Source organism: Alexandromys fortis, unplaced genomic scaffold (genome assembly GCF_014885135.2).
Source record: "Alexandromys fortis isolate MF-2015 unplaced genomic scaffold, M_Fortis_MF-2015_v1.1 scaffold_112, whole genome shotgun sequence".
NCBI classification, from domain to species: domain Eukaryota; kingdom Metazoa; phylum Chordata; class Mammalia; order Rodentia; family Cricetidae; genus Alexandromys; species Alexandromys fortis.
In genome coordinates, this window is record NW_026068013.1 from 2,378,171 (window position 1) to 2,390,309 (window position 12,139).

Here is a 12,139-nt window from a genome sequence, read left to right on the forward strand (position 1 = left end):
GGGGGGGGGGGGGGGGGGGGGGAGTGTTTCCTTTTGTTTCCAGAAGTGGTTGGAAAGTTGCAACTTTTCCTCAATTCTGTGGTACCACTTTCCTAATTAAAACATTTATAAGGTTGAGCAAGGGATACACAACAATATATTTCTACCAGGGAACAATTTCCAAACCAATGAAACACATTTTACATCTGCCAATATAAACACTTAATGGAAGAGATTTGCTGAGTTGCTGAGCAAGGTGTACAGGCATTTTTTTCTTCTCACCTACTCCATACAGGATCGATCATGGCAATCCATCAACTACACAGAAGATTGATCTGTGGAATTGTGAAATTGAATTGTAAGGGAAATGAAGGAATGGACAGCTAAAAAAGAGTTCTCCCATGAAGTTAAGATCTAAGGTTGTAAACAGCTTTACCACAGGCAGATCAGTCACCAGTTTCATTTTCCTATGTCCCTCTGTGCTTAAAGTTTGGGCCTTTCTCCACGTAGGCTTAGCATCCCTTTGTAAGTGTGTATAGTATGGCTTTCAAGGAAACACTATCTTTCCTGTGTCCTGATTCCACAAAGGACTCTTTGATGGCTATTCTTGGTTGTCAGTAGGACTGCATCTGGAATTAACTAAAATCCAAAAATTGAGAGCATGACAGTGAGGGATTTTTTTGCTTAATTTAAAATGGAATATCCACTTCTAATGCAGACCTCTGATGTAGGAAAACACGTCTTTTAATCTAGATCTTGATTATCTTTAGTCTGGGCCATGCCTTCTGCTACAAGCCTAATAGAGACATGGAAGAAGCAAGCTTTTGCTCTTTGCCTGCTTGCTCATGCCTTTCTAGGAAGTCCATTCTTCCACTGGAATTATTGCCTATTTCTTCTGGACTCCAGCACATACTGAAGACCAGATGAGACTTGCAGCATGCTGCCTAATGGACTGAACAACTTTTGGATTCTTGGGCTTCCCAGTCACAGCCAGTACTATTGGTTTAGCTGGGCTTCAGCATGCAAGTCATTCCAATAAACCCCCTTCATATATACATATGAGATTCATTCTGTAAATTCTGTTACTCTATAAAACAATGGTGAATACAGATTGTGTTGCCAGAAGTCATTTTAGAACAGCAGAATATAAGGAAGAATCTTTTAAGTATCTGGAACAGGCTTTTCAATTTGCCAACTGTTGTAATAATGGAGTGGCAGGGCTGCGTTCCCAACACCCAGCAGCCCGCATGGCTAGCTTTACCCGAAATAATTACACGGAAATTGTATTCTTTTAAACACTGCTTGGCCCATTATATCTAACCTCTTCTTGGCTAACTCTTGCACCTGGACTAGCCCATTTCTAATAATCCGTGTAGCCCACGAGGTGGCTTACCAGGAAAGACCTTAACCTGCATCTTTCTGGAGTGGGAGAATCATGGCGACTCTTAGACTCAGCTTCTTTCTCCCAGCATTCTGTTCTGTTTACTCCACCCACCTAAGGGTTGACCTATCAAGGGGCCTAGGCAGTTTCTTTATTAATAAGAAATCACTCCCACATCAGCCAACATCTACAAGTACTGAAGTCTCTTCTGGAAGTTCAGAACACTAAAAGCCCACAGTGTAAACTCTTTTAGAAACTTAAGGAGATAAATGTGTTTGATTATTCTGACTCACCAACTATGAGTGGCAACTGATTTAATGACTCTATATAAAACTTGGATAGTGGGTGAAAAACAAAGGAAATGATACTGCTTGGTTGCTCTTAGCATTTCTGGATAAACTGACAAAGGATGAGATTCATGGTAAAAATTAACCTACTTCTAACATCCCATAATATGCCAAGAGACAACAATAACTTAGTGATAAAATTGAGACTACAGAGACACATAAACAGTATAAAGGTTTATAAGTGTGACCTGGAAGAGAATCTTCTCTCCAGCAGCCACAGACCTCAAATTGCAGAAAATCAAATGCAGTCCTTATAAGGTTGACTGAAGTACAGTAAAAGTTCAAGACCCAGCCCTGTAGGGTGTTGACCATTTAAGTAAGGTAAAGAATTGGTAATGAATGGGATCTGTAATGTGGGAGGGAGATGTGTTGGAGGAATGGACTGAAGCTGAGAACTTTGAACCCTCAGATTCTTCAGGGTTTATCTCTCCACCCTCAGCAGATGTCCTTTTATTCTTTCCAGCTGAAACATTGCCTTTTCACCTTCTACTAAGGAAATTTATCCTCCATTGTCTGTTAAAACAGCAGCGGCTTTCTCTGAAGGAAATGCCAAGTAAAACAAAGCTGATGTCCCTCAAGCCCACCAATAGTCTCCTTTAGCTTTGTAACCAGACTCAAGGCTAAGCAGGTTCCTAAAGGGGAGGTATAAAGTGTAGTCTATGAAGAGGTAGGTGCAATACACTACTAAAGAGATTGATGCATTTGCAGATTCATTCAAGCACAAGTCTGGCGAATATGCATGGAATGGATTTTAAGGGTATGGGTTAATGATGAAAGGGAAATAAAACTGCATGAGGCTGAGTTTATTGATATGAATCCTTTGTGCAGAAATTATAGGTTTAATTATGGAAGCTCACACAACTGGAAGGGCTATCAAACATATGGTTGAATGGTTGGCTGAAACCTTTGTCAAAAGACAGCTTATTGAAAAGGAGTTGGAGATGCCTTATAGCACTTGGCTTAGTGTTGATAAATATATTTTAGGGTTTGAAGAAATAGCAATGCTAGAATGGGTACACTGTGTAAAACCTAATCCTCCATAATAACAAGACCCAGAAGACATGCCCTTCACTAACCCTACAATATGCAAAATGGTGAGCAGGCACCAGCACATATGAAGAGTTTTGTTGTTGCCTTTACCTTGTGCTTCACCTTAAGTTTGGAGATTCTGCTGTTCAGTTGGTTGAATTGATTAAGTATATATTGTATTTGTGATTGTGTGTAGGATGGTTATATTCTATTTAAGCATATTATGTCCTATTTATTCTTTTCATTTGAAATTTAATTATGACATAAGGAAATATGATCATGGGCCATGTCTACAAGTGGTGGAATTATGATGGTTATTCGTGGTTGTCAACTTGGTTATATCTGGAATCAATTAAAATCCAGAAGTCGAGGGCCCACCAATGAGAGATTTTGGCTTAATCTGAAGTAGGAATATCCATTTCTAATCAGGATCTCTGGGGTAGGAAGTCATAAACCTTTCATCCAGATCTTGAAGCCAGAAGACACACCTTTAATCTGGGCCACACCTTCTCCTGGAAGGGTTATATAAGGACATGGAAGAAGGAAGCTTTTGTTCTTTGCCTGAATGTTCATGACTTGCTAGAAAATCCATTTCTTCTGTGGCATTACAGTCTACTTCTTAAGGATTCTAGCATCTACTGAAGACTAGCTGAGAAATACAGTCTCACCTACTAAAGACTAGCTGAGGCTGAATACCTACTGGATTCTTGTACTTTCCATTCACAGCCAGCCATTGGATTTGTTGGATTGCTGACTGAAAGTTATTCTAATATATCTCCTGTATGTGTTCTGTTGAAGTGGAGGACTTTAACACCTACCTAGAATATGCAAAGAATTTTTGAGTGATTACTGTGACTCTCTCCTATCAGCTAATGGATTTTTATGCCTTGATATATGATTTTAAATGTAATTCATCAAAAATTAATTCATCTTTGACAAGCTGAAAGGTAGCCAGTTGTATTAAATATTATCACAACAAATGTATCTGAATGAAATGCCTGCCCATAATGACTATCTATTTATAAGCATATACTATATGACATCTTACTGGCAGGAAGCTTCCATCACAGTTCCACTTGTCACATAAATCTACTTTTACAGAGGATGGGATACAGATTTAGAAACATCACATACTGGAGTACACAGAGTTTATATGGGACAGAGGGTCAACATAAATAGTTATTTTACTGTTAAATGTTTCCTTCCATGACATCATAACTTAATGAAAATCAAAATCAAACTTCCTGATAACATTAGAGGGTGCAACAGCAGTATAAACCTACCACATGGTTATGCCATGCAAGCAAAATGAAAAGACACACGATAGGATGACTTACAGTTTCTGTGCATGTACATAACCAGACACAGGATATGCTAATGCCAAGTCTAAAGTGCAAATTTCCTGGACTGTCTGCCTTGTTCTTCTCAAGTGCTGTCTCTTTATGCCTTTGTCCTTCCCCAGCAGACTGATGTGCTTATCTGCCCATCTTGGGTAACTCTCAGCTCCCTAACTTATAGCATGCATTTTATTTTGGGCCTCCAACCAGCTCCCAAATCATGACATCCACATAAATGCACATAAAAAAAAAAAAAAAAAAAAAAAAAAAAAAAAACCTGAAGAATGGCAACATTGGAGTTTCTTTTGGTACCACAAATTTCTGGGAGGCAGAATCATGCCTTATGGTTCTGTTTGCATTAACTTAATGGATAAGAAATAGTAATTGGCACTACATTCAACATGTCCACAGTCTCTAGAGACATACATACTGTGACCACGCATACTGTCAGCAAAGAAGACAGTTCAGTTGGAACACAAGCCAGAACAACAGATTCTAGGACACCCACAGACTATATTTCTTATTGCATCAGAGTTGTGGATTTGAAATAGAACCTTACTCAACCCACTAATGTCTGGCATTATATTCTCATGAACTGTGTTCCAGAAACAAAAAATTGATTTATTATTTGAAACAAAATCAAAAATTTTTAGAGCCACAAAGGGCTTGAGAACTTCCTCTGCCTTTCTATCACAAGCCATTTTATTGCCCATAATTCCACTTAAAATTAACAAATACCCAAAAATATGAGCTGATATATATATTTTTAAAGATTTATTTATTATGCACACAGTGTTCAGCCTCCATACCTGCAGGCCAGAAGAGGGCACCAGATCTCATTACAGATGGTTGTAAGCTACCATGTGGTTGCTGGGAATTGAACTCAGGACCTCCGGTAGAGCAGTCAGTGCTCTTAACCTCTGAGCCATCTCTCCAGCCCATGAGCTGATATTTTTAAAACTGGACAATTTTAGTTATTTAGACTAAACTTCTTGTTTTTCATCCAAGTTTCATATGAATCATGCCATTAGAGGAAAGCTTGGGTGGTAAGCTCACAGAATGTAGTATAACTCACATTGCGAACCTTCTCCAGAATTTAGAGAGAAGGTGTTTAATTGTATAATGTAAATTAATGATTCTGCATTTTATAGAAGAATGCATAAACTCTAACGATTTAGAACAATGTAGCCAAGCTGGAGCGTTCCCCAACGCCAGGCGTGTACTTGGGTTCATCATAATGTTCTTAACAGAGTTATCTGAAGAGCAGTGGAAATGCTGCACAATATAACAGTGAACCTATCTGATAGTTTCTGTCCATAACATTTAATAATTATAATTTCTTTTATTCCTACAAATTTTCAAAATATTATTCCCCTGACTTATAAATCATTAAATTTATCTACTCGTATCCTAATGAATAAAATACTTTAAACTTCTGGGCATGTTTTTGAAAAGTCATCTAACAGAATGTATAACATCTTCTAATTTCAGACATCCACATAACAGCAAGAGACAATGGATAAATGCAATGAAAGGAAAATACTTAACCTGCCTTAATGTAGATAAAGCTTTCAGGGTTCTCATTTAATGAAACTTTCTAAATTGAGTAAAACAAGAAGTAGGAAGCTTTTGAAAGGCTTATATTTAAGCTGTGAATTAGTTGCAGGCTGGAAATCGCCTGATGGGTAAGGTTTAGGAAAAACTCATATCCCAGTGGCCAAATTCACTAAATGGGCAAAAAGCTACTTCCATACTAAGCAAGAATAAGGATATCCGGTTAGTTCTACCAAAGAGGTAAAGACCCGTGGACACAAATAACTGCATCTTGACTTAGCTTTCCTAAAGTGAATTCAGGCAAAGCTTGGATAGTCTCTGTGCATTCAAGTGTGCTTCAATGTTCTGTGCTGTTTCTTATAATACACAAAATGGTTTATAAATGAGAGGATAGTCCCTAAAGAAGACACTCAGAAATACAAGAGAGAATTCACGTTAAAAGCACTTGCTCTAATACCTCACAACCCTATTTGGGATTCCGTAGAAACCACATAATGGCTGGGCTTGTTGATATGTGTCTATAATTCTAGGACCCCTACAATGAGATGGGAGGTGTAGATAGGAAAATGTCCTGGGAACTGGTGGGACAGCTATTTTGTAGGAATCAACCAGTAGCAAGCAATATGAGGAAGAAGAGGAGACTTGGTTCCTCAGAGTTATCCTCTGACCTTCACACTTGTACTGTGGCACATGTGAACCTCATATACAAACACATTCACCTCCAACACACACATACAAACAAAACAAATTTTGAAGAAGAAATACAAAAGACAAAAAGAAAATAACCTCTACTGAACAAATACGTTCCCTCAGCTGCCTAATAAAAAGAATAAAAATAAAAATTTGGAGTGCCAATTTCTAACATACCAAAATATATGTCTTGCAAGATTTATTGATACTCACACTATATTTATTTATTTTAATTTCGATTTACATCCAATAAACTGAGTTCCACTGTGACAGTTTTATAATCATGCCATTTCCATATTTGGCTGTATTATTCCCATTTACTTTCTTCTCTGTAATAGTCTTCAAATTAGAATTTCAGTAATTTGAACCATATTGTATATTATTATCATATTAATGATCTTATTGAATATTCCCCCCCTTTAACATGGATGAGCTTTATCCAGTTAGTTTAAGACACCAACTACATAGACCAAGAGGAAGAATGAATTCTGTTCAGGGCAGGAAAATCCTGCTAAATTTCCAATGTGAAGTTTTCAGACATTGGACCCAGGATCCAATTTAAGCTACTGCTTCAGATTCATTTAGCAGGTTTCATAATCACACAAAATCAGTTTCTCCTTCTTCCTATCTTCCTGTATTATTTCTGTTTCTTTCTGAGAACTTCAATAGGCTCTTCCACCTTTAATTCTCCAAATGTTCCATTTGTTAGCCAAGTAAATGAGAAACCACTTCTAACTCCTGCAATACAAAATGAACAGTAACTTAAACTCAGATGCCACATTGTGTAATTTGAAGCAGTAAAACCTTCTCTGAATTTCAAAGACAAAGAATATCTTAAGATAAAATTAGTTTTGTAAATTTGGAATTTAAACTGAGTTAATTAAAGTGCATACAAAATAGACAGGTAAAGTATTAAATCAAGAAGACACTGTAAGTGGAAGAAAACAAATTCAGAATCATCTCATGTCCAGTGAGGAAGTTTTAATGCTCTCTTTCTGTAATCTGTGAATATGTTTTATTACCATTGGTTAATCAAGAATATGCTTTGGCCTATGGCAGGACAGAATATAGCAAGACAGGAAATCCAAGCAGAGATAGAAAAGAAAAGAATGCCGAGTCAGAGAGATGCTATGCAGTCACCCAAGAAGCAAGAGGAAACAAAGCACAAGCCTCATGGTAAAATATAAAATAATAGAAATGAGTTAATTTAAGATGCAAGAGCTAACTGGAAATATGCCTGAGCTATCGGCCAAATAATGTTGTAATTAATATAGTTTCTGTGTGATTATTTGGGTCTGGGTGATTGGGGAAAATAAAAGTAATGTCTCTATTCACATTCTTCATATGCGCTGTTAACTTTTTTTATAGGAAAATCAAGATAGATTATTGATTATTAATAGTAGACATCCTTATTATTAAGGTGGGAACATTAAAGTTGAGCATGGTATCATACACCGATAATCCTAGCAGTGGGGAAAATGAAACAGAAAGATCAAAAGTTCGAGCTCAATCTGGACTGTAAAGTCAGATCCTGTTGAAGAAGAAGAGGGAAAAGAAGAAAAGGAAGAAGAAGGGGCAGCAGGAGGAACTTGTTAACATTTGGTGCACATCCTTGACCCTCTGCTGCTACGTGAAGTGACATGCTTATGACATGGTGAAGGTAGCTCACTGAGTGGGGTGTGTGTTGAGACATAGGTGAAGGTTGCATGAGTGTTGGCTGAGGTGCAGGTAACATATTGCACTGGGTGTCTGTTGACAGCAGAGGGGGAGGCTTGGGTCTGCTTACAGGACAGGACTAATTTACAACGCTCTCTCAGAGGTGTACTGGGCACAGACACATCTATACCTTATCGTCATTCACTCCACTAAAAGGACTTCTTCCTTTTGGTTTCATCAAAATCAGAAATAAATCTTATTCACATCATATATTTTGAGCTTTATCATGATATTTAAGCCTTAACTCACATTTCCTTTTCTTTTTTCTAAATTGAGCACAGCTATTCACAAAAGAGGTGCATTTACTATATGCCACTCTAGCACCAACTTCAAATCCCAGACATAGTACTTGTTTTATTTCATTTGCCTTTCTTTCTTCTCCTTTACTCCTTTTCCTTTTGCTGAAGAAAATTTACGAAGTTGCTCCTTGGTCTTACATACTTAGTTAAAAACAGAGAAGGAGAGATGATGTTGTTTCTACTCTTTGTGAAGAGCATTTGTTTCATGATTGGAGTTATCCTCTCAATATCTTTTCAATATGACAACATTCTAATAAAGTCATGGTCACATTAAACCCCACAAGCCCTTAGGAGGGCTGAATAAACAGCATGTAAGTGCCTCACCTGGGCATAATGTTTCTATGAGATTTACTCACATTTTATTTTATAAACTGATGTGTAAAGACCATATAAGAAAATGGATACATTGTGACAAATCCCTTAACTTTATTAAAAAGAAGAGAAATTAAAAATCTTAAATCAACGTGCTTACTGGCTAAAGCAACATACTCAACTTCACCCAGTAGGGGCACTGTTATGTAGACACAATGGAGAGCTTGGCTCCAACCCTCTCCCTAGTCCATTTCTGCCCACGATTTTTAATAATAAATTATATGTTCAAATCAAATGGAATCCTAGAGTCTTCTGAGGAGTTGTGTTTTATTTATTTGTTCATCCAAAATGAATGGGTATTTTAATATTTATGTCTTTCAATCTATATTTTCCTGATCTTTGCTTAAAATTATGTAAAAGCAATTATGGAGGTGTAAATAATTCTCACAAGAGGCAATCTGTTTTGATGTGGAACTTCATATTCTTCACTCTTTCTCTTCCTTGTCCATGTCAAAGCTAAATCTAGGTTTATATGTAACATATATACATATATATAATATGTGTGTGTAATTTGTACACTTATCCATGTACTGTGTTGTATTGTGTACATACCCCTGTTCCTACAATTTACACATATTTATGTATATCTGCATATATAGCTAATAACTTGAGTTCTGTGAATTCCCACCACTCACTTATCAGAACCATCTTAAGTACTGTTCCAAATTTTCCAGAGAGGTAGATTTTGAATTTGTGGTGATGTATTTGAACTTCTAAATGTAACATCTTGAAAGTAAATGATTGCTGTTCTATAGAGGAATGCTGTAATGTGTAAGGATAGTTAGACAAAATGTGTAGGGTTAGTCTAACCATACTTGATATGTGATCCTGTTGATACCTTTGGGTTACTGACTTTTTCTAAAAAGAAATGGGAAAAGTAGGCTGTGAGGGGAGTGTTCTCTTGAACATCTTCAGCCTATAGGCCTAATATCTGACAGACTTTTCAGTGAAGCAGGAAACTTGAAGATCTTTTTTACCTTGTAAAGGCAAAGTTCATTAGCTGCTTTCTTCTGTGTTCTGCAGAATGTCTGACAGACACTTTCTTGAAGCAGGAATTCTAGAGAACTGTCAAACCTCTTGGCTAGTTTACCAGTCATTTTCTATGTGGTTCCTGCATGTCCAGTTTATACAGCATATCATCAAGGATCCAGACAAGAACAGTCTTTTGCCCAATTGGCTAGCCTTGTCACATTGAAGGCAAATTCCATACTCAGTTTCTTTGATGCTCGTCAAGCTCTCTAAAGTAATTGGTGCTGCCAAAAGTAGGCATATCTCACTGTTAGGAAGTCTAAATTCTTAAAACCTTTTAAATGTCATATTCTATAGGTCTCTGAAAGATTTGAAATATACTTATCCATCTGAAATAGATCACCGTACATCTAGAAAACCTAACTAATATGACTACAAGTTTGACTATTATAAATGACTAGCTATACTATATTTCTTAAGTATACATTACCATTAAAAATAGCTACAAAGCACAATACCTTAAAATAAGAGCAAAAATACATATACATAATGTTACAAATATACCTTAAATTTGTATCACACCAATATAAAGTGTTCATTTTTATATCACATCCCTTTTTAAATGAAAGCAAATATTTATAAACAATCATTTTGTGATTTGGGGTATTGTTTGCTCCAAACTGCTTCCTGTTGTTTGTTAGGCAAAGTATTTTTTTTTTGAGTTTACAGAAACATTTCTGGGGGTCTTGTTCCATCAAACCACAGTAGCTTGAAAGGAATCCACAGGTTCTCATCTTTGGAAACAAAAGCAGAACCTCTTTTCCAAAGCAACATATCCTTAGACTCAAATTTTGACGTCAATATACCTTTATGTTGATTTACTTTATCAACCCCCAGAACCAACTGTCTCTCTGAGTTAAGAAAAATCAAACACAATAATGTACATAATTCACACTCTCTGTGTATTTCCCATTTTAACATGCTTATTTTATTTCTCTATTATTTTTCCTTTTTTAATCTATGTCTGTCTGTACTTTTTATATTACTTTTACTGTGTCTTTAAAGACTTTGTTTTGTTTTTAAAAACTATTTATTTCATTTTATACCTGTCTATATTCTTTTACTTCTCCCTCCCAAGCCTATGTACATTTTTTTTTTATTTTTTTATTTTTTTTAGTTTTTCGAGACAGGGTTTCTCTGTGGTTTTGGAGCCTGTCCTGGAACTAGCTCTTGTAGACCAGGCTGGTCTCGAACTCACAGAGATCCGCCTGCCTCTGCCTCCCGAGTGCTGGGATTAAAGGCGTGTGCCACCACCGCCCGGCCGCCTATGTACATTTTTAAACACACTGTAAACTGTTTAGAAGTTTTTTCATCTGAATCTGTTTTTACTGTATATATCTAACTTTTTCTAAGTACGTGGGTCTTTAATTTGCTAAGCGATGTGGCTAGGATTAAAGCGTCAGCTTTGGCGGCTGGCCCCACCTCTCTCAGCCTTTCAATATGGCAGAGGTACAGTTACCACCAGCTCTGGGTCTACTGGGTGGGAGCTGTGCTCACCACCTCAACTCTGGGAAGTACCATAGAGAACAGAAACCTTTTCAATTTTTGTCTGAGTAAAGGCTAAATCTGCCATGAAGCATTTTGTGCAACCTAGAAATGTCTCTGTATATGGCAGTGGGAATCCACCATGTTCTCCTGCCTCTGCACTCCTAACAGAACCTGATCAGTGTGGTTGCCCAGGCAGGGAGTGTTGTCCTGGCATGCTCTCAACTACTTTCTTCTTAACCCTGAGTGGGCATACAAGCACCCAGACCTGAACTGTGTGGCAGTCATGCAGATTAGGCCCAAATGTATGAGCACCATTTTGTAGGTGGAGATGGCTCATTCCTTTCCGAGGCACCAAGACTTGAAATAATCACACAGAAACTATATTAATTAAAATACTGCTTGGCCTATTAATTTATGCTTCTTATTAGCTAACTTTTACATGCTAAATTAACCCATTTTTATTATCTATATATCGCCACAACACTGTGATTTACCAGGTAAAGTTCCAGTGTCTGTCCCCTATGGCAGCTACATGGCATACGTGGAGTTCTTGACTCTACCTATTCTCTTTATATCTCTTACAGCTTGGCTATATTCTGCCATGCCATAGGCCAAAGCACCTTTATCCATTAACCATTAAGAGCAACACATAGACAGAAGAACATCCCACATCACATTAGTATTGTACGTGTTTGTTGAATGAATGCTTTGTTAAATATATAGCTCAATAGAAATTGACGGACAGCACTGAGGGCACATAAAACACCTGCTGTTGTTACTAAGGAAGGATAAGAAAGTGAAGAAAGCAGAGACAGCCCCTACAGCTCTTTATCTTGGTGGCTTTTATTCAGTGTGTGTGTGTGTGTGTGTGTGTGTGTGTGTGTGTGTGTGTAAGAGAGAGAGAGAGAGAGAGAGAGA

General features: G+C 37.2%; 1 protein-coding gene across 1 annotated transcript in view; it reads right to left on the reverse strand.

Annotated features, from left to right (window-relative positions):
* The window catches only part of Cntn5 (contactin 5), a 656,861-nt gene that overhangs the window by 503,926 nt on the left and 140,796 nt on the right, over positions 1-12,139 (reverse strand). The gene's annotated exons all lie outside the window — the stretch shown is intronic.